Source organism: Leuciscus leuciscus (assembly GCF_965113295.1).
Source record: "Leuciscus leuciscus genome assembly, chromosome: 1".
Lineage (NCBI taxonomy): Eukaryota > Metazoa > Chordata > Actinopteri > Cypriniformes > Leuciscidae > Leuciscus > Leuciscus leuciscus.
This window is the reverse complement of record NC_138725.1, coordinates 55,092,674-55,114,883: the sequence shown is the minus strand read 5'-3', so window position 1 is coordinate 55,114,883 and position 22,210 is coordinate 55,092,674. Positions and strand designations below refer to the sequence as shown.

The 22,210-nt window shown below is 39.8% G+C and overlaps 1 protein-coding gene across 9 annotated transcripts in view; it reads right to left on the bottom strand.

Annotated features, from left to right (window-relative positions):
* Positions 1 to 22,210, bottom strand: part of rbfox1 (RNA binding fox-1 homolog 1) — a 248,412-nt gene that overhangs the window by 72,331 nt on the left and 153,871 nt on the right. Inside the window, exon 1 of one of the 9 annotated variants that reach the window (XM_082142969.1) lies at positions 575 to 871. The exons of the other annotated variants lie outside the window; for them this stretch is intronic. The gene's annotated coding sequence lies outside the window, so the exon portion shown is untranslated. Of the gene's footprint in view, positions 1 to 574; positions 872 to 22,210 lie in introns of those variants that run through there. 9 annotated transcript variants of the gene reach the window in all.

The following is a 22,210-nucleotide window of genomic DNA, read 5'->3' as shown; positions in this document are numbered from 1 at the left end:
AAGTTCAATTGTTAGTTGTAATTGCTCTCGTAAGTACTTTCCGATGCAGATGTCATTATAATCATTATCATTTTTGCAGCCTGAGAGAGTCATCAATATTCCAACAAAGGTTCGGAGAGGGAGAGCGAGCGTGTGCGAGGGAGAGAATATCAACAAAACAAACTATAATTCCCCGCTATTTCAATTACCCATCATTAGCTCGCATTTCCATCCCATTGCCATTCCCCCAGCAAAATCAAGGTCTCTCACACTCATCCCCATTAGCTGTGATAAAAGCATGCCTGGTGTTTAGCAACAAAAGCAACTCGCTGCTCTGTTAGCTGACTGATCACACTATGAGACCCAGGCGTTCTCTGACATTAACACACACACATAGATACGCGTATCCGTCAGCGCACCGGCGCTCAACTGGAGTCCTCGGCGAGAAATTCCCTTTCCTTTGTAGGTCAGACTTAGATGCAGGCATTCTCAGATTGAAAATTTCATTATAAAACCTGCCGTAGGCTACACCCACCCCACTGCCTTAGCCCCGGGACTCACGACACTATATTGATTTTAATAGATACCAACTCACCCCCTCGTGACGCGAGAGCTCTTGTGTGGAAGAATAGCTACCAGGCAGTGTTAACAGTGGCCGCACAGCTCCATGAAGCAACACTCATGCACTCTCACACTGAATGGAAAAAGATCATTTCAAACAGCAAGGCAAGAAACAAAAAAGCCACGCGCAAGGGGGAAGCACACAGAAACAGAACGAGGGAAGGGAAATGAGAGAGAGAGACAGGGAGGGAAGAGAGAAAAGAGAGAGAGAAAGAGAGAGATGGGAAATTAATAATCCCAGAGACAAGTCCCCTCTGTGTTATTCATCAGGCTGCTTTCTTGCAAGCTGCGGAGGAGCGGAGATATGCAGATGGGAGGGGCCAACGGCACACTCCATTGGTTCGAGTGCCTCATTCCTATACATCGCAGCCAATCCACTTTTTTTTTACCGTGCCACCTCGCCTTGGAGGTACAAATACAGTAGCTGCCTTGCGGTTTCACGAGAGGGAAGAGAGGAGAGGATAAAAGACAAATGAGGAGCTAAAAAGGGGGGAAGAGGAGTAAGGAGAGGGGAAGGCGCTGGATGAGGAACACTGCTTAGGGGCTTAGCAATGCTGCCATCAGTTAATGCACTATTAACTTTATTTGAGCTGACTTCCCATATGATTCTCTGCGGAGGGGTCACTCATTGGTGCGCAATTTCTTCCCAAAACACATCATAATGAAATTGCTGGCTATTTCCCAAACCTACAACAATAATAATAATTATATATATATATATATATATATATATATATATAAAAAAAAGAGAGGGGAAGGGAATAATGCAGGTGATGTTGGATGTTGGCTGGCAGCCCTTGCTGTCAGACATTACAGGCAATTCCTTGCCTCCATTTTCCATGTTACAATGAATACATTTCACAGCTCACTTGCTCTAAAGTGTGGGTGGTACAGCATAACAACCTACACCATGTGAGAGAATATCTAACACTTTCACCTCTCTATTTTTCTCTGCCGTTGCAGTAAAGCGAGGCGAGTCTCCAAACCTCCACACTCAGCCAAGCTCATCAATTATTGAGGCTGCACATCGGCCCCACAAAATCTGATGCTTTAAATGTAGTTTTGTGTTACAGTCTGAGTGAAAAAGCTGATGCAGAGGAAAGGCTTATTTCACTCCTGTGCGCAACTGTGCGGTCTTCGCCAGGACTACGTTGTGTTGAACAATTTTTTTTTTTTTTCATCATGACAAAAAACGATGGTCGTTAAGACATTGGCTTCACGAATGTTACTCTAAAAAGGTTCTAATTATTTTAAGTATGTGTTTAAAATATGCTAAAGATATTTTGATGAATGTTGGAGTTTTTTTGGGGGTCAAAATTGGACCCCATAAAAAAAAAAGAAGTAAAATACAATGACGTGAATGTAAGTGAATTGCCGTAGCGATGATTTAACAATTGAATTTTTTTATTAATTTTTTTATTAAGTGGGTCATGAAGTAGACAATTGTTCACAATTACTGAATGTTGCTGCTATGAAATATTGCATTAAATTACATGGCAATAACATTATCAATATACATGGAAGTATTAGGTAAATCAAAAATATAAATATAAAAATAATTGTTTATATTGTTTGTTTTATACTACTATTTCTAAAAATAAGAAGAATTATTATTATAGTAATTATTATTATTATTATTATTATTAATTGTGACATCCAATATATTATTTGATGCTTCGGATTCAATCTTTAAAAACTTTTTAATTCAATAATTAAAGACAAATTCATCAGTTCAGTGTTCAATTGTGCATATAATTATGTACAATACAATTATGTTTATATAGTAATAATAACAATAATAAAAAAGTCAAGCAATACATTATTTGATGTGGGATTCGATCTTTAACATCAGTTCAGGTTTTACTGTGCAAACCATCTAAAAGCTAGTCAACCAACTGTCCATTCTGATAATAAGGTTTATTTTACTTTATATGTAATTTCGAGGTGTGCTAAGAGTAATTCTACCACACTCGTATAACTGATAGCTTTATTGTCTTGTGTGCAGATTGGTTCAATCCAGACCAGGGCTGCTCATTTCAATGGCTGAATGTGCCACAGTAATTTCACATTTTGGCACAAAAAGCAGCCACCGCAGGGGGGCTATGAACAGTCAGTTGGATATGGCAAGAGGACAGTCATGTGAAATCGCAGACCGAATGTGAGCGGTGAGAGGCCAATCCTGGCTCGTCGTAATCAGCTAATTAAGCACTTCAGTCAGGCCGGCGAAGGCTGCCACATTTCCCTTTGTTATCAAATTCATTATTCAACGTTTAAAAAAATGGAAGGGAACACTAACAAGATGGACTAGAAGCTCATACAAAGTATGAACGGGAGGTTGAGATGTGACATCTCTCTCTCTCATTTTCTGTAACATCTTGGGCCAGATCTGGAATCTGATACTCTCCGAACGCAAACACAAACTGCTTGGCTGATCTGCGGGATAATGGGAGCGTGGATGTGTATCAGTGGCATAACTGCGCCAGAGAAACAGACGGTAATTACCATTGCCCTCTCTCTCACACCTCCAGTGCGCACACACAGGAAATGGGAAATGGGATCGGGCGATAGTGAGCCACCTAGCCGCCTCACCTCATTCCCCACCAATTCAAACTAATCTACTTCTTGATTTCAGAGGGAAATCAACAAACATTCATTCCATTGAATCCTTGCCGCTCCATGTGGGGAAGGAGGGGGCTCTGAGAGTAAAAGCGAGCAATGGGAGCCCATTGAAAATGATTGTCTCATTCAGCCGCGGCACACGCGGAGGCCTTTATCCAAACCTGGCTTGAAGCTCATCCAGAACTTTCTATCACATTACAAGCGCTCAGCACTGGAGTGCCTGAGATTAATCGCAGGTTAAATGTGCGTTTATGTACACTGCATAGCTCGATAACAAGCAACACCAGAAGGGGTTGGGAATTAGTTACTTTGGGGGGGGGAAACAATGCTGGAAAACATGTCCAGATCCCATCAATATTCATGAAATATTTCTACTTTGTAGATTAAGAATGGGGAAAAGACCATCCATAAGTGTTATTTCACAAGGACGGCTCTAGGCGATGGTTCTCTTGTCCGCTCGTCGGCTCTTTTTCATCTCACTGGGCTTACGGAGATCTTATTGCTTTTATTTTCTGTCATTAAATTCTGTGATAGAATTAAGGATAAGAGCAGCTGGGTACTACATCAATAGAAAATCAATTATATTGTCAAAACTTAGATGTATGACCTGCAATTTTTCATCTGTGCTGAAAAACATCTAAAAAAATTAAATAAAAAATGGTTTATTTTTTGAAGTTTAATCACAATTTTCGATCTGATCCTGAAAAGCTGTTTATCTGCTTCCGTGACATTCATATTTGTGACAACCATATCAAGCAATTCAGTGACAAACAAAATAAACAATGGCCAGAGCTCGGCTCATACATTTTAAGCACTTTCCCAGAGGAAATCGACATCTAACATAATTCTCGCTGAAGCAAAATTCAACAGACCACTGGTCTGAACAGACTGTACCCACAAAATGGCAGACATACACAAACAGGATTTCCTCCGCATTATCTCATGCCAAAGCGTAGCCGTTTTAATTGTGCTGATTATACAAGCATATTGTGAATTCCCCGCTGCCTCGTCGAGATCCGACTCGAGAGGGCCCTGGGAGCAGCATCCGCAGTGCCGAAGGGCTCCTCAAGTCCTCGTTGAAATAATTTGAGAATGAACTTGTGACCTCGAGCACCTGAAGTACCTTTCAAGCTACACAAACAATACCTGCCTTCCAGGATTAATATCAGCTCCAAATCACAAGTGTTTCCTGGGTGGCTCCTTCAGACGGCCTTGGGTCACCAACAACCCGACGATGTCCAAGCTGCTCCGTGTCCACCTGCGTTACTCCCCAACCCCCTTTGTTGTAGTTAGTCATAAGAGTGTCTGAAACACTCTCAAATGACAGCATTTGGGAGTGTTTTTCCTCTCTTCTATCTGTTCACTGTTGGAGCTGTAATTGACTTTATGCTCCATTCCCGATATCTTTGACACAGCTGATGTGAGCTCTCAGCGGAGGCTAGAGATATGTCATACAATCCAATCTCCCGCTCCACTCAGATCACAGTCACCATTTAATTAAAGCCAGCAATGAACACTTTATTTAATGGCCTGGCCCCTCCCCCTCTCCATTACGCCCACCCCTGACTCCTCACACCTCGCAAAGCATCACATAAGATCCTCAATCTAGTCCTGCCACAGTATAACCCGTAAGCCAGTAAAGCGACAGTAATGTTACAAAAGATTTCTATTTCATAGAAATGCTGTTCTTTTGAACTTTTTACTCATCAAAGAATCCTGAAAAAAAGATGTAACACAATTTCACAAAAATGTTATGCAGCACAACTGTTTTCAACATCAGCGAATTTTACTAGGATTTCTGAAGGATCATGTGACACTGGAGAAATTCAGCTTTGGCATCAAAGGAATCAATTACATTTTACAATATATTCACATAGAAAACAGCTATTTTAAATTGTAATAATATTTCACAATATTGCTGTTTTTACCTTATTTTTAATCAAATAAATGCAACCTTGGTGAACATCATACTTTTTTTTAAAGCATTAAATTAAGAATATTTGCAAGGCATTGCCCACAGCATAACACCAGAAAAAGAACATATACCCAACCGACCTGCACTTCTTAATAACACCGGAGCCCATTTTGGTCAAATTATTTTGGGGAACAAATCAATAAAAACTGGTGTATTGTTGGGGGTCTCGCAGTTCTACCTGCTGGGCCATACAGTAATGTGCAAGCAAGGGGTAATATCGGTTTCTTTGGCAGGAAGATTATCCCTTAGTGAATCTGTCACTTCCCATTTCAGTTAACACACTGTTGAGTAGGGTTCATCACACACTGAAGGAAAAAAACAACTCTGCATGGCCGAATACAAAGCAAAAACCACAGTCTTCAAAGCCACACAGAGAACCAAATTCTGAGGGACCCCATTCACAACAATCAAAGACATGGGCTGTTTTGCCCCTGGACACGATCTGAGAAAGTGGGCTAATGTGTTTTATAAACAAATGGCTTTTATATAGTTGAAAGTGGCTAAAAAACACAATGGCACTCCAGGTCTCTTGCTTTTGTGTCAAAAAGGCGATGGGGGTTAACTGGCTTTTGAGCAATGAGAGCACTTTGGTACATGTCATTTTGAAGGGGTTGCAGTTCACTCAAAATCTATCATCTGAGGCCGTTCTTTCTGAGGATGTGGATCAGCACACAGAAGATTTGATTTGACAGGGTCAGGAGGTTGTGCCTAGAGACATTAATAAACTCGCCAAGTCCCCGAGACTCCAGATTCACTTGACCCAACTGCTCCGCTGCTGATCCCAACAAACCTAGCAACAAAATGAAAGTTCAACAAATTTCGAGTATATAGTTACTTTTTTGCCGATTCTGCGATGTCCTTGAAATCTTTTCATTATTTTATCCTTGAATTATCAACAGAAACATTTTTCATTTGTTTCATCTTAAACTTTTTTCGCATTGATCTGATCAACATTTAACAACATACTGTATAACATGATTAACAGCTGTTGAAAAAGGTAGCTTAAAAAAAAGAATGACAAAATTCTATCTCTCTCTCTCTCTATCTATACTATCTATCTATCTATCTATCTATCTATCTATCTATCTATCTATCTATCTATCTATCTATCTATCTATCTATCTATCTATCTATCTATCTATCTATCTATCTATCTATCTATCTCCTCCTCACAGCAAGGAGGTCTCCATTTCGAGTCCCAGCTGAGCCAGGGATGGCTCCATGGAACATTGCATGTTCTCCCTGTGTCTGCATGGGTTTTCCTCTGGGTGCTCCAGTTTCCTCCAGTATAGTTCCAAGCAGTATAATGGGGAGTGTTTGGGAAAGAACTGGCGACCTACCCCGGAAAAATCATTGGCAAGAAAATTCATGGAAAGCCTCGTGTATGGTTAGATTCACCATATGGCCATATATATATATATATATATATATATATATGCGCATATAGATGGCAGGATCATGTCGTTTTTGTGCTGCTTGCCTTAGCACAAACTACAACTAATAAAAAATATTCTTAAAAAAAAAAACACACTAAGGGGCAGGCTCTTTTGACTTGAGCCAATGAGTAACCAACCATAACACCTTACAAACACTCTGAAAATCACATAGCATAGCAACGAACTAAAAGCCCTCCAAACACCTTAGCAATGGCATAGCAATACCTTGGCAACCACCATAGGTATGTACAAGTTACAAGTTCATCCAAAACGGAAAAATGTAATTAGTGTAGATAGTAGACAAATATTGGTGAGAGCGAAGAGAAACTGATCAGCAAGACTCAAACCTGTGTGCCAATGGGAGCACTACAGATTCAATACGTCACATGGTAATTTGCTACAGCTGCAGCACGGCATCAACGGCATTATGTTTTTCAAACTTAATGAATTTCAGCTGTCCTACATGCTCACTAACTCACATATGCTCCAAAATATATAAATAAAGTATAAATTAAAAAATAAATTTTAAAATAAATTAAAATATAAATAAATTGAATTTATCAATTTCATTCAAGTGATTGCTTAGCAAGTTCTGAGACTACAGCAGAATTACACACTCTGAAATCCCAGTAAGACATGCCTGCTGGCCATTCACACATCTCCATAATAGCCCAGACCATCTAACAGCCAAGATCAGTTGCACTCCTCTGAACAACCATGTTTTAAAAAGAAACCACAAAGAAACAAGATCTGCGCTGTGCAGAGGGACACGTATTACCAAGTTGCTTATTCATGTATTTCTGTGATACATTAATTAAGGAAAGGATGCAGGAGATATATGATTGAGAGAAGAGAGAGAGAGCCAGGGAAAAACAGATTATGTGAGACACTCTGGGGCTTTCTTCTTCCAAGCAACTGCAATATGGCCGAAGGGATCTGGTTAACCCACTTCTAACAGACGACTGTGGAGTCGGGCTTCCAATGAAAGGAGTTGAGATTTGTTGCTGTAAGACACTTTGTATGTGCCAGGAAACATGTAAATGTTTCTGCAGCATATAGTAGCCTGGTGCGTGGTGTTCAACAGCAAAGACGTGATGTCTACAATTAAGTAGTATCAAAGAGACGACCCTCGGGAGCGCTACATCAGGCCGAGGGCATTGAAAGTTCTTCTGTGCAGAATAATCGGGACACATCATGGGTTTGATTTACAACCAACACACAAACTGATTTAAATATTAATATACATTTTGTTGAATTTTATATAAATAAAAATGTCTGCCGATGAATATTTATAAAAGTAATTGTGCCTGGGTCAATGACATGACAGTTTTTTCCCTTTGTAACCTATTAAATCTATTTTATATCTATTGATTTAAAAATACATCAATAAATGCAATTCATACATACAATGACTTGAATACACCTCTTCTTCTATGAAGAAAGTTTTTCATGTATGAATAAAAAAATAAAAAATTGGGGTGGGGGGGTGGATGGTTAAGTCTTAGGTTGCCATAGTCATTTATTATTATATCTCAGAAAAAGTATATGAAATAAATATATATAAATATATAAATTATATGATAGAGAGGACCCCTAATTTGACCTTTATATGAAAACGCATGGTTAGACCACGTAGTAAAGAAAGAAAATCAGGTGCTCCCCTAAAATGTAATATTTATGAATTTGTTAGCCTATATATTATGTAAAAATGCATGATATTTCTAAATTAGTTCATTAATTAATTAAAATAATAATAATATATTTTAAAACTTGAAATGCTTTAGCTGTGCACACTCACATGCATTATAGGTTCAAGGAAAATTTTATTAAATGTAAATTTCTCTTGAAAATGGTAACAAAAAGTCTTTCAAACTACATAAAACAAACATGAATACAAAAAGTACATGGTTCTAAGAACTTGGCATTTGTCTTAAACCAGATTTTTATTTGTATTTATCATGGACACTCTTATATGTTATTGACCCACCTACAACACCCTCCATATCTCAAATGAATAATTTAGTTTGCTAGGTCATTTTAACAGATAAACTAATCATAAGGATGAAAAACGAGTGCAGAACACCAGCATATGCTTGACTCATCCCTGGCTGTACAAACAATGCACTTTGGCAGCATCTGCTGGGGCCCGAAAAAATTACACACACGCTGTTGCACGAACAGGACACGGACCTGCTCGTGTTTCAGCAGGATGTCCGCAGTCCGTCCACATACTGTATACAAACCCAAGCATGTGTATCTCATCTTCAGAGTGTGATAATTGAATAATAATCTAATTTGCATTTTCAGACAGCTCCAGCAAGCGGCAAGGATTTCGACTTAACAGATAATGACAATTATCTCAATTTCCTTTAATGTTTTAATTTCGAGCAGGCACTATTATGTGGGAACAGATAGGGTGAGCGATGATTAAAATAGCAACTTGTGTTGGTTTTGCAGCTTTGAAATGACTTGTCCTATCAGAGAGAATGCACATGGGAAGCGTCCCTCTCCATCGCTTTAATTCCCTGGTGTTTAGCATATTGTATGCCCATGGCTGGTAAATTAGTCACATCTGGAATAGCCTAATTAACAGATAGGAGCTTAACCTACTTATCAGAGCAAGCCACTTGGACTTTTTTCCTTTTTTTTTGGTATAGAGGGTGGGGGCACCAGAGGGTGGGCAGGCAGGCAGGACTGATGTATGGATGGATGGAGAAAAGAAAGAGTGACTAGATTGGTGCTCGCTAGCTTCCCAATTTGCTGATGACGGTCTTGTTTTTTTTTTTTTTTTTTAAAGAAATGCTGCCCACCCACCTTCACGCGGACTAATTTCCCAAATAAAAGTGCACAGATGATGTCAAGGTGTCAAGAAGGGTGGCTGACAGCCCAACATTACCAAACAATTGGCAGGGGTCAATATAAAAACAATACCGTGCTCTCAGACCCTCCATTACAGAAATGGAAAAATTCTGTCAGCCCCGGATTTAATGTTATTTGCAAATGATACAGTACTTTAAGTACCCGCTTATGCCATCTCTCCACCTCTTTCAGCCCCTCTGCTCATTTCTCTCCTTCCTTTCAAGCACAATTAAAGGTAAATAGGCAATAAAGGAATTGCTTTAAGTATTAACGCAAGCGCTCCCCCCCACCCCATATTTTATGGTTTAATGGTAAACATGGCTTTTGTACCACAATTTCCACTAATGTAATCTAATAGCTGTTCTAGTAGACCTCGGCATCACATTATTGATATCTGCAGGATGAAAGCAATTTTTCATTTAATGCGTGAGAGGAAGAAAAAAAAAAAAAAAAAACAGAACGGTCCCTGTGCTAGCTTGGCTGTATAATGGAAACGGAGGAAATAAAATCATTCATGCCTCTTATGACAGTGTTACGTTTTAAAAACCTTCAATAAAAGCGTGGCCTTTCCGATTCCCCCTAATTAATCATCGGCAACCCTTTAAGCGTCGAGGGGATGGGGCGGACGATCTCCGCCGTAAATTTGAGAAATGCCGTCTTACACGATAAGACCACTGCGCCGGTTTCAATCCCTTTTGTACGCATCCGGCCTTAAAAAACATTCCCACAGCTAACAGCCGAGCATATTAGAAAATAAAATACAATTCTGCCACCTGACACTTCAATTTAGCCCGCTCCAACTGCTGAAGCCATCAAGCCCGCTGGCCTGCCTGCCTGCCTGCCATGATGGAGAATCCCCCAAATATCACTTAACTGATCTGAGCCAGGCACGTAATGCTCATGCACTCTCCCCCACTGCATTACCGACACACACTCTCTCTCTCTCTCTCTCTGCAGTGCGTTCCGCTCACACACACAATCTCATTTTAATTGACTGCATTGTCTGGGCCGGGGCTGCGGGGAGTGCCTCCACCCTCCTCTCTCCCACCCTGCCGCTTTGAGGAGTATTTACAATCCGATAATCTTCAAGCTCCTCACCACATCTATTACACTGCAGAAGAACAGACACTGAGAAACCAGTGCCTTTAAAGGGATAGTTCACCCAAAAATGAAAACGTGCTCATCCTTTACTCACCCTCATGTCGTTTCAAACCTGTATGACTTTTGTTCTTCTGTGGAGCACAAAATGAGATATTTTAAAGAATGTGTAGACCACTCTTTTCCATGAAATTACAATTGAATGGAAACTGGATCTTTTGAGCTTCAAAAAAATTAAAAAGCTCAATAAAATATTCTAAAAGTGATCCATGTGGTTTATGGGTTATACACTTTGACATGAAAATACTATTTCAGTCTTTCAGTCGATTAATTCAATGGGCCCTATCTTGCACCCAGCGCAATTGACTTTGTACACCGATGCATGTATCATTCTTATTTTGCACCCGCGCAAAGCGCGCTTTTCCCTCCACAGAAGCAAGTCGCTAAACTAGGGAATGAACTTGCGCTCCCTGGGCGGTTCAGCGCAAAAAAGGAGGCGTGTTCCGGCGCAAACGTTCCTTCATGCTATTTTGATGGTTTAGAAAACAATTGCGCCACTAACCAGGAAAAAATAGTTTAAAGTCAGTGGCGCGTTGCGCATGTTATTCATATGCTATTTTAAGGGCGCATGCTTGGCCATAATCAATGTAGCGTGTGCACAACGCGCATACACTTTGATTCTCTCATCTACACAGAATCAGCAGTTCTCATTTTTGCAAATCATACATTATTACGATAGATAGATAGATAGATAGATAGATAGATAGATAGATAGATAGATAGATAGATAGATAGATAGATGATAGACAATTTATTATAAAAGCATACATCTAGTTTACACATTTACCCAAATTATCATACGGCTGTTTAACCGAAGTTAATTTGGGTGGGTTTCTCCATTTCAATGTAACTTCTCTCTTTTACGGCTGTGACGAGAGCGTTGCTCTCCTTGGCTGTGAACCGCTCCTGGCGCGCGCCTGGAAAATCCGCCGTTACAATAGCAATCCGCTATGGAAAAAGCACGCCTGCTCTTAAAGGGAATGTGAGATGACGCTCTGATTGGTTTATTTCACGTTACACCCAAACCACACCAATGAATAATGAAGCTACTTCAGACCAACCCATTTTAGATTTGCGCCTGGCGCAAGAGTCATTTATCCCGCCGGGAAAATAGCAACAGCGCCGAGACCCGCCCACAAAGTTACTTGCGCTTTGCGCTTGACACATGCGTTTCAGATCGTTAATATAGGGCCCAATGTGTTACTTGCTGTTTCTTTGTTTTGTATTTTTCCAATTTCTGAGTAAAAATTGTTTCAAAGTAAATACTACACCATTTTTTTCTCAGTGCATACGTCTTCTGAAGCCATATAATATTTTTTTGTGAAGAACAGAATTTTGGTTTTGAAAAGCCAATTTTAACTGGAAACCTTAGCATAGGCTACACTTCACAGTTTCAAAAGATAAGAATTATTTTGAGTCAGATATTTTTCATGAATTGGTCTAGTTAACAATGAGTCATTCATTCATGAATCGAGCAGATTTTTTAGCTCAATTGACAGTTTTGATCCCTTTATAGAGGTGAACAGCTCTCTGGAGATTATCAGTGAATAACAACTTAAATTTCAATCTGTTCCTCACACAAAGCAATTGCATGACTTTAGAAGACTTAAATATACTGTATAGCACATGAGTCATATGGACTACTTACATGATATATGGTCCTTTTGTGTCCTTTTTTAAAGCTTGAAAGCTCTGGCCCCCATTTTTTTGTGATTTCATGAGATAAAAATGATCCGTACACTGTCACAAAAAAAAAGTGACACCTTATATCCACCCCTAAAAGGTGCATATTAGTACCTTAGAGTAGTAACAAGTTCCCTTAAGTTACTACTCAACCTTAGGGATAAATAAGGTACTAAGTATGTTAAGGTTACTGCGCCAGTGACAAGCTGTTGTACCCTTAAAAGGTAACATTTTGTAGAGTGTGCATACTGCAAGTAAACATGAAAGTGAGTAAATAAAGACATAACCTTAATTGCTTAGAGTGGGCCTATAAACGCCAGGTGCCAACAGGAAGCTGCACACTTGCCCTTTGTCTTAACAGCGCTCATTCTCTGCTTCTCTCTCTTCTCTCTCTCTCTCTCTCTCTCTCTCTTCCTGCTGAGGTATGTAGCCGGCATAGCAATCTCCCTGCATTGCCATCCTTCACCACATCAAATGATCATTTAGCACGGCCCCCTCTCCGTGATTGATTGACTCAGCCCACGCCTAAATCACCCTCATAAAACTGGTATTGTGACAATGCTGGGAGTGTGACAGGTTAAGGAATCGTATTGATTCACAACTGCAGTCCTGCGGTGTGACTGAGGCACGTCAGTAGTGAGGGCGAGTCTGAAGACCGCAGAAAGAGGCACCAGCTTCGATAACGCTGTTGATTTTCAATTCACAAAGAACAAGAGAATACGCTCAAACTAGTGCTTTCAAAGTTGATTAGAGAATAGAGCTTGAAGTGTCACTAACAGGTTTAAGAGAGGACTCTGAAGACTGCCACTAAAAGAACAGTAATGCTTCTAGTACTGACTCCGACCTCCATTTTCTCTCCTCAAATGTTGCATGCTGCCATTCAAAGAGAGCTTATTCAGGACACGCTTTTAAAAAGTGTCCTCGTGGACTGTTCATGTGTCAACAGTCCTCTAGCGTTAAAGGAAAGCTTCCCTGACATAAGAAGGCCTTGGGGTACGTCCCAGCCCAAAAAGTCAGTGATTTTTTGCTGCAGCATGGGAAATAACACAGAGAATTAGCCAGTCGTGAAGAAACACTCTTTGTTTCGGGTATTTTACAGAGGTGGCATGTCCTGTGTCAGTCCTCACAAATCGACAGAGGGCTCCAGACAAATCACAGCCAGCCGAGGCAATATATGAGACTTCAGGCCCCCGAACAAGACTGCTGAAATCAGCAGCTTTACAGGGTCAGTCCTCCAACCACCCTCCCTTTCTCTCTCCATCTCTCTCTCTATTTTTTTTCTTTACCTTACTGCCGAGACGCCAAAGCAATCAATCTTAACTAGAGCCATTCCTTCTCTGGAGTGAAGGGTGCCATTTGTTTTCTTCCACTGGGATGCTACCCTTTCCCTGGAATACCTCTCCTGTGCCGATCTTTTACATATTCCTTCGTTATTGGTTTATGATTGTAATAAGAGCTCTAATGTTCCCGATGCCCAAGACAGTCTCCTCGGTTTGTAGTCTGAATGCTGATAGTGATTTTACCTTAGAGGGATTTAATAATGATTTACGGCGTACATTTTCATACCTTTTTTTCTGAACTTGTTCCATTGAAATTAAAAGCTTAGAGTTTATTTCCGGCGTCACAGAAATGCTGAACGTATTCAAACAGGTTTCCTAAACACTTCCCCTGTTTGCCATTGGTTGACTAAACAGATAGCCCCCGCCCCCAGGCTCACGCCATTGGTTAAGCCACCGCTGCCATGTTGGGCTGGCCAGAAAAAGCCACAAAGACAGTGTTCACATTTTATCATGGGAAATAAGTCTGGATTTCTTATAGTTGTCTTGACATATTAAGCTTTAACATCTTAAAAGAAATACACACTTCAGCCCTAAATTTCCCTAAAAATGAATTCCTACATTCTTTGAGTGTCTGAATGGCCCAATGATGAATTAGTGACTGAGACCACATTCATTCCTGGTCATATGTCACCACAGATTTTGACACAATTTGAATGAAATATTTTCCCATTATAGGCGCTGATGAAGAAATGCAGAAATACTCCACATTTGATCTGTGGGGGTATTTTTGCATTAGTGACTTCTGAGCTTTTTAAACATGTTCAGCTGGCTGTGGGTTAATCGTTCAATAAACCGAGGACCATTACTTAGAGCGAAGAATCAAAATATTAAAATTAAGCAGGAAACCACAACTAGGAGGGACACATTATTTGTCAAACACCCGGACACTCCACAGGCAAAAAACAAGAGAGAGAGAGAAGGGTGTGGGAGAGTGAGAGATTCCTTTCATTAATCCATGAATGTAATTACTGTATAAACAGCCCCTTCCTCTGATTGATGTCCCTCAGCCATGTTTCATTTACTTCAGCATGTTCTCATATTTGAGTGAAATAAACAAGCATATTCCCACAGGAGTCATTTACATCTCACCCCTCTCATCAAACACATTAAAAGGCAGCTGAACCCCGCTCCATTTCGCCGACATTTCTGGTCTGCCCAATAAGAGTCGGGTATCGAGGCATCTGAAGACGGAGTGACGGGTAGTGAAATAGGCCATAGATTATACATAAAAAAAAAAAAAAAGATGATGGATGTTGAGAGAAGTCATTTAAATCCACCTCTCAGCTGCTTGTGCTGTGGAGACGCCTGGAGAGGTTCAATCATTCCGGCAATTCTACAAATAGCTTTTCACTCAATGAAGCATGCAAGAGTTGGACCTTGTTTCAAAAATACACCAAATGTGAAAGGAAGAGAAATTACCCTCCAGAAAATTCGCATAGGAGTCAGATCAGTCAGTTTGATCATATGCTTCACACAAATAAGCCTTAAAATCAGCTGTGTTCATAAAATATTGTAAACATAATTTGACACATCATGTCATGAATCTTAAAGGGATAGTTCACTTTGAAATTAATTTTTGGTATGTTTTAGCTTACCTCAAGGGCATCCAAGATGTAGGTGTCTTTTTCCGCAGTAGTTTCAATTTTTATATTTTTAGGTCAAACCGTTCTTGTCTGTCAGTCATATAATGCAGGTCGATAGTCACTGTCTCAAAACACAAGCATAGAGTCCAAATGAAAACAATTCCCCGTCGTCCAAATTAAACAATTCCCCATCGTAAGTACACATTGATGGCCTAAGACACGAAACGAGCAGTTTGTGTGAGAAAACAAAAAGTATTTATATCGTTTTTACCACTTATACACAGCCATGTCCGAATGATCTGATCTGACGTGTGCACAGACTGGTGCATAGATATATACACACTAGATGTCGCCTTGTCTACGGCAGTTCATTGGAACGAATGTCTTTAAGGTGACATCTAGTGTATATATCTATGCACCAGTCTGCGTACACGTCAGATCAGATCACTTCGACATGGCTGCGTATAAGAGGTAAAAACGATAGAAATACTGTTCGTTTTCTCACACAAACCGCTCGTTTCGTGTCTTAGGCCATCAATGTGTACTTACGATGGGGAATTGTTTAATTTGGACGACGGGGAATTGTTTTAATTTGGACTCTGTGCATGCTCTTTGAGATAATGACCATCGACCTGCATTATATGACTGACAGACAAGAACGGTTTGACCTAAAAATATAAAAATTGAAACTACTGCGGAAAAAGACACCTACATCTTGGATGCCCTTGAGGTAAGCTAAAACATACCAAAAATTAATTTCAAAGTGAACTATCCCTTTAAGACGCATGACCAACACTCAATATTATGAGTTATATTAGGGGTGTCAATCATGTTCTGTCGGAGCTTGCAGGATGTTAAGAGGGGAAAAAAATTAATTATGCTTAAAACATTCATATGACTTTATCAAATGCATGATATATTCATAATTTTCCCATTTTTTTAGTGACAGTAGGATGGATTAACTCTACAAGGATAATTATTGGTGGTAAATAGTGAATTTCACAATCATTTCCAATTCTCCACTGAATAAGAGGCTTATAATTAAGTTAGCATCTATTTAGGTCTAATTCTAGAGCAGTGAGAGGTTTTCTTTTTTTGTCATATATACTATATTATATATACAGTACATACACATGACACATTAAAAGGCAGCTGAACCCCGCTCCATTTCGGCAACATTTCCGGTCTATTATGGGAATTTTATTATACTATAATGCTTTATACAACACTCTTCAAGGTTGTAACCATAAACAGTTAATTATTATGTTTATTATTATGTCTCATGTGGTTACTATTATTTCGGAAAATATAATAATATAAGTATTATATAATCAAATAATAATAAAAAAATGTTACGTAGTGACTATGAATACATTAAAAGGGCATTATATAAGCTAGTAAAGTATAGGCCTAGTATATAAGTAAAGTGTGATAAAATGTATTCATTTTAGCTTGCTAAGGAGGCCCACTTGAATCTGTTTTTTGTCCATTCAGTGTTGTCCATTAAAACTGATTTACTGTAAAAAATAACTATTCAAATAGATGAATAGATTAATTGTTTAAAAAATAATAATAAACAAACACATTTCAGCAGTGACTATGATATACTGCTTCACCATTGACAGAAAAACGGCCTGATAAACTGCAGGTTGCCCATCTGTGCATCATGGGATGCATTTGCAGGTCTCCATCAGCACCATGGACAGTTGCTATTGAGGGGGCTGAATGATGAATCTGGATTTGTTTGGCCTTAAGGCCTTCCCAGGGCATTCCCCAGTTTGTCTGGTGCATAAAGGTTATTTCCACCAGACCGTCAACTCCCTGTCATAAATCCCCACGCAACAAGCTGAGGCCCCAGTACATGCACACATATTCAGACATCATATTTGACTTAAATCCCTCTGCTATTTGTTTGGTTTGACACTGGTGACACTTTGATTAATCTAATTTGCTCGCTTGCGTTCACAGCTTCGGCGGCAATGAATCTTTATTTTATATGGTCAAGCGCTGGCATTTCCCTTCAGACCGGACTCGACGAGGAAGGGGGGGTTGTTGAGCAACTCAGCCTTTCTGAGACGTAGCCTTCTGTCCATTCTGTCCTGCCTAAATTATGATGCACTTTAATTAAATTAAACCCCACACAAGCACTTAGACCAACTGCCAGCCACGAAGAGATTTTCTTTCCGAAAAACAGCACATTCACAAAGCCTTCCCAATCATGTTTGGCACACTGAAACTAGAGCTGAACGATATAGCAAATATTCACGAAATGATGATTTCGATTTTAAGCAACAATGTTAATATCACAGTTAATTAACTAGTTTTTCATTTGGCCATTAAATATCCTAAAGATTGTGTCTTCATATTAGTGTCAACTTAAGACAGAGATGTTACTAGCATCAGCCAGCAAAAAGTTTAATTATTTGTTATTGTTGCGGTTGTGTATTTATCACAACCGCAAAAATGTGTAATGTGCTTATTTGATTGGATCTGAAATGAAAACTGGTGTCTAAAATTTATAAGGCAACAATTTATCACACTTACATATTTCAGTCTGACGATCTTGTATATCTTTTTTTTGATTCTTCACTGCTGCCACTGGTCATGGAGAGCGAGTTACCCTTTTTTTCCAGCAATACTCTGACAGATGATGATGGCACGCTGTAACTTAGGAAAAGAATATGCGCCCCAGTTGATGGAGAGCAACGCTTTATGGGATGAGTACAGGGCCTTATGGGAGACTGAGGCTAACTGCACTACTCTCGCTGGAAAATGTCTCTCACAACGTCTGAGTGACAGCGCTGTGCCTAGCAGATCCTCGCTGAATGAGTGACTGCTTCTCCTCAGGCCATTTTACTGACCTGGGAAGGGGAAGGGGAAAAAAAACTGTTGCAGCTCACACAGTCTCCAGAATAAATGGAGGTATTAAGCTTGATAACTAAAAACCGCACATTTGATCCTGCCAGCCTCAGCATTTTTCCACACATAATTCTGGGCAGTTGAAAAGCATTTTGTGAAAGCTGCCGAGGTTAGCAATTCTGACTCCAGGGTTTCAGCGCAGATAACAAGCCGGTCAATATTCAAAAAAGGGGAATTTAATTGGCTCTCCCCCTCGTCCTCCCCCTTCTCGAGCCGTTACCTGCCAGAGTGCCAAGGGGGGCTTGTGGCGAAACGTATTAGCATGACTCTCTATTAGCCTGCCTGGCATTAGGAAGCAGTGCTTTTCATCAACACAGCTCATTTGCTTTGCTCTTTCTCAGCGCCTAACACAACACATTTGCTATTGTTTTTGCGCTTTAGGAGCCTGATCAACCCATAGCAGCAATTTTGGCCAACGAAATGCACGGCTTGGCCGGTGGTTGCGGCAGGGCCACTGGCCCTATATTAGATTACAATGGACACCGAGACTGTGGAAAATCATGTGTGCTACAATAGAAACGAACGGTTATTTCAGGTTTCTCGTTCCAAAATCCTGCTCAGGGAGACGATCTCTAGTGAGGCGCCTATGACTCACAGGGTTGAAAATAACTCCACTCATTCCAACACTTACTCTGCCACTCAGTGCAACAATAATATTTCTGTATCTATAACAGCAATCGTCAATTCATTAAATGGAAGAAAACCCCTCTCAGCTGCTGCTATCGTCTGCGATTAACAAAAGGGAAATGCTGAGCAGATGATTACGCTGCTCTGTGTCACCGTTTCGAGTGTAAAAGCAAGAGGGAGAGAGGTTAAACTTCAGTCAGATGTCACTTTCTCACAGCAACCTTTGGCCTGGAGTGGCTTTTCATCTCACCGTGAGCTCTCACAATCCCTGAGGTGCCTCATCTTCAACAGCATCACAATTACCTTACGGTCTCTCTCTCTCTCTCTCCATCCTTTCCCCTCTCCTCCTCCTCTTCTTTTCTCTGTCCCTTTCTTCTCCTCTCCTGATCCTCTGAATTACTATTCTCTGTCATGTCATCGAGCCAGTGGAAATCTTTGGCACATGCGTTATCATAGATTCATGAAGAGAGAAGTGTGAATGCAGGAGATTCAGAAAAAAACACATCTGACAGTTGCGTTATAACTTTTACTTAAACTTATTTTACAAATATCTATGTTGAATAAAGCACATGACAGCAACAAAGTGATAGATGGATGGATGATCATAGATAGATAGATGTATAGACAGAACATGGATGGATGGATGTTCAGCATCATTACTCCAGTCTTCAGTGTCACTAATATGCTGATTTGCTGATTACAATAAGAAATGTATATACTAATATATATATATATATATATATATATATATATATATATATATATATATATATATATATATATATATATATATATATATATAATATATAGTATTACTATATATTAATACTTACTTAAAATCCTGTTCTTTTGAACTACTTCTGTCAAACTGTGACCAACTTATTTATTTAGTCAATAATAGTAATCAAATCCTTTTGAGAGCATATATTTACACACCCCTAACAGATAGGCACAAATACATAAAATATCCTATATACAAAAGCTACAGTGTGAAGCATGCAGTGCTATAGCAGATATTTCTGGTCAGCAACACAGCAGATGTCACTATGTGTACCGGCTTTGCTTGACATGGTGCAATTTCCCATAACCCTGTCAGGACAATTACACCAGGCCCCAGCAGGAGCACGGCTACTCACAGATACAAGCCTCCACTCTGAGTACATCAGAGAGAGAGAGAGAGAGAGAGAGAGAGAGAGAGAGAGAGAGAGAATTGAGAAAAGGGCTTGAGAACTGAAACCTCCAAGTCAAACAGAGAGGATGAGATGGGTTGATCTAAAGACCTAAAGGCTAGTACAACAGATAGAGGGGTTGTACTCTGCAGTGAGACATACGGTCTCGTTCTCTCTTCCCCCTCCTCCTCCTCTTCCTCTATCCTGCACCTGGGACCAGTGGGGCTGTGCAGTCATCTCCTCTCTCTCTCTCTCTCTCTAGCTCTCTGTACTCTCCTGAGCAGCAGGCTCTTAACCAGACCAGGCAAAAAGCCCACTGAGACCCGACAGCTGGAGCCTGTCTCTCCTGAATGTGCCATAACACTGGAGTCCTATCCTGAGGTGTTCAGCCCTCCAGCCCCCCCTCTCTCTTTCTCTGATATGGGTAAGAACATTAAGACTGACATGACCCAGAGGACAGATTGCTTTAAATTGATGTGACAAAAAAAAACAAAAAACAAAAAAAAAACAGGGGAAAGGCTGTATGTGTCCATGTGTGCACATGTTTTCGAGACAACGAGAGTGGCAACTGTAACTTAAATAGTCATCGAGTGACATGTGGTACCAATGGGACCACTCTTTAAAATGGTTGTGGCCCAGATGCAAATTACGGTGGGGTTTGGGGCCTTCAACCAAAGTGATTAAGGTTGAGCACCTCCAATAGATCTTGGACAGGTCTTAAAGGCATTCTTTTTCACGTACAAGTAAATACTAGTTTCAACAATGTTTTGATTAAGGATGCACCAGAAGAACTATTTTCATATTATGGATGATACATAAAGCATCGCTAAAAAAAGGAAATAGGAAATATGCCAATGTAGGACAGAATACTACCATTTCAAGAGTGATGGATGGGGTAAATGCTACACAACACAATTATTTGTATTCACTGTGGTTTGTGCATCCCCATCTCAAATGTGGAAAGGGTAATCTAAATGTAAAAAGGGGAAAATAACATGCACAATTAACAGAATAAAAATCACTAATATCGGCAGATCACCAATATGATACCAACATTGTGCATCCTTAGGTTTAATTTCCTTAGGACCTACTGTATACGATCTGCCACTGATATTAAAAAGCTACGACAAAAGTTGGATTACAAGGTCGACTGTAACTGTTTGGGTAAGATAAGATGAACCTCAACTGAAAGTGCCATGAAAATTACTTCAACCATTCTTTAAGATATAAAGGACAGAAATTCTTTTAGAAAGCTTACTCCCTGAAAGCGTATTAAACACATACTGTCTGAGACTACAAAGACTATGATAAACTTTTCAGTTTTTGAGACGTACCGTATTCATTTCTTCAGTATGCAGGGATATGAAGACTACGTTTTTGAGATTGGTTCACAGGACCCTGCATCCAGTTAAAAATGATTAATGATACACAGTGTAACAGAACTCCAAATGTATGCAGCAAATTACAGCAACTTACAAATGCAGGACATGTTTCCCTGCTTAACTACTGACTAGTAGCCTGGTAATTTGTTTTTCGCACAGCTCCACCGTGTTATTAAATTATCTCATATTAGCCAATATTTAAGTGCGCTCCCTCAAGCAATTTGCAGAAATCAGGAAAGAGCGAGCATAGCCGCCCTAATCAAGGTTGGATAAACAAATGCTAATTTTGAGGCTGAACTATGGCAAGGTGTAAGCCAAGCAAACATCTGTTAACATGCCTAATTTGTAAGCATATTAAACAGGGAGAGTATCATCAAGAACAATCCATCATTTTGGCAACAAACAAATGTTTACTCAATTAAAACCATTCATCTGAGATTTCAATAGGCTGGGCACAAAAAAACAGAAAGCAAAAGTATATTTCTTTTGAGAAAACATTGCTGGAGTGATTTGGGTCCAAAGAAACACTTACGCTTGGGGATTACAGTTTTCAATGGAGAAAAGGTAAATTTAAGGTAAAAATCACAAGTTTCATAACAAAATAATCTGTTTTAAACAGAGACGTTCTGTTCAATAATTCGGTCATGATGACCAGAGGAGGATATTCAATACTTCTGTACCTAACCAACAATAACGCTCATTCATTACCACCAGTATTGTGGATTAACCTGCCCACTCACAGTGTAATACTTCCTGTGTATGGCTCTGTATTCATCTACACCAACTCCCTTCCTCTTCCTTTCTCTCTTTCTTCTCTCATCAAACTTTCTGTAAAATGTAGTGCATAGGGAGATATGCGA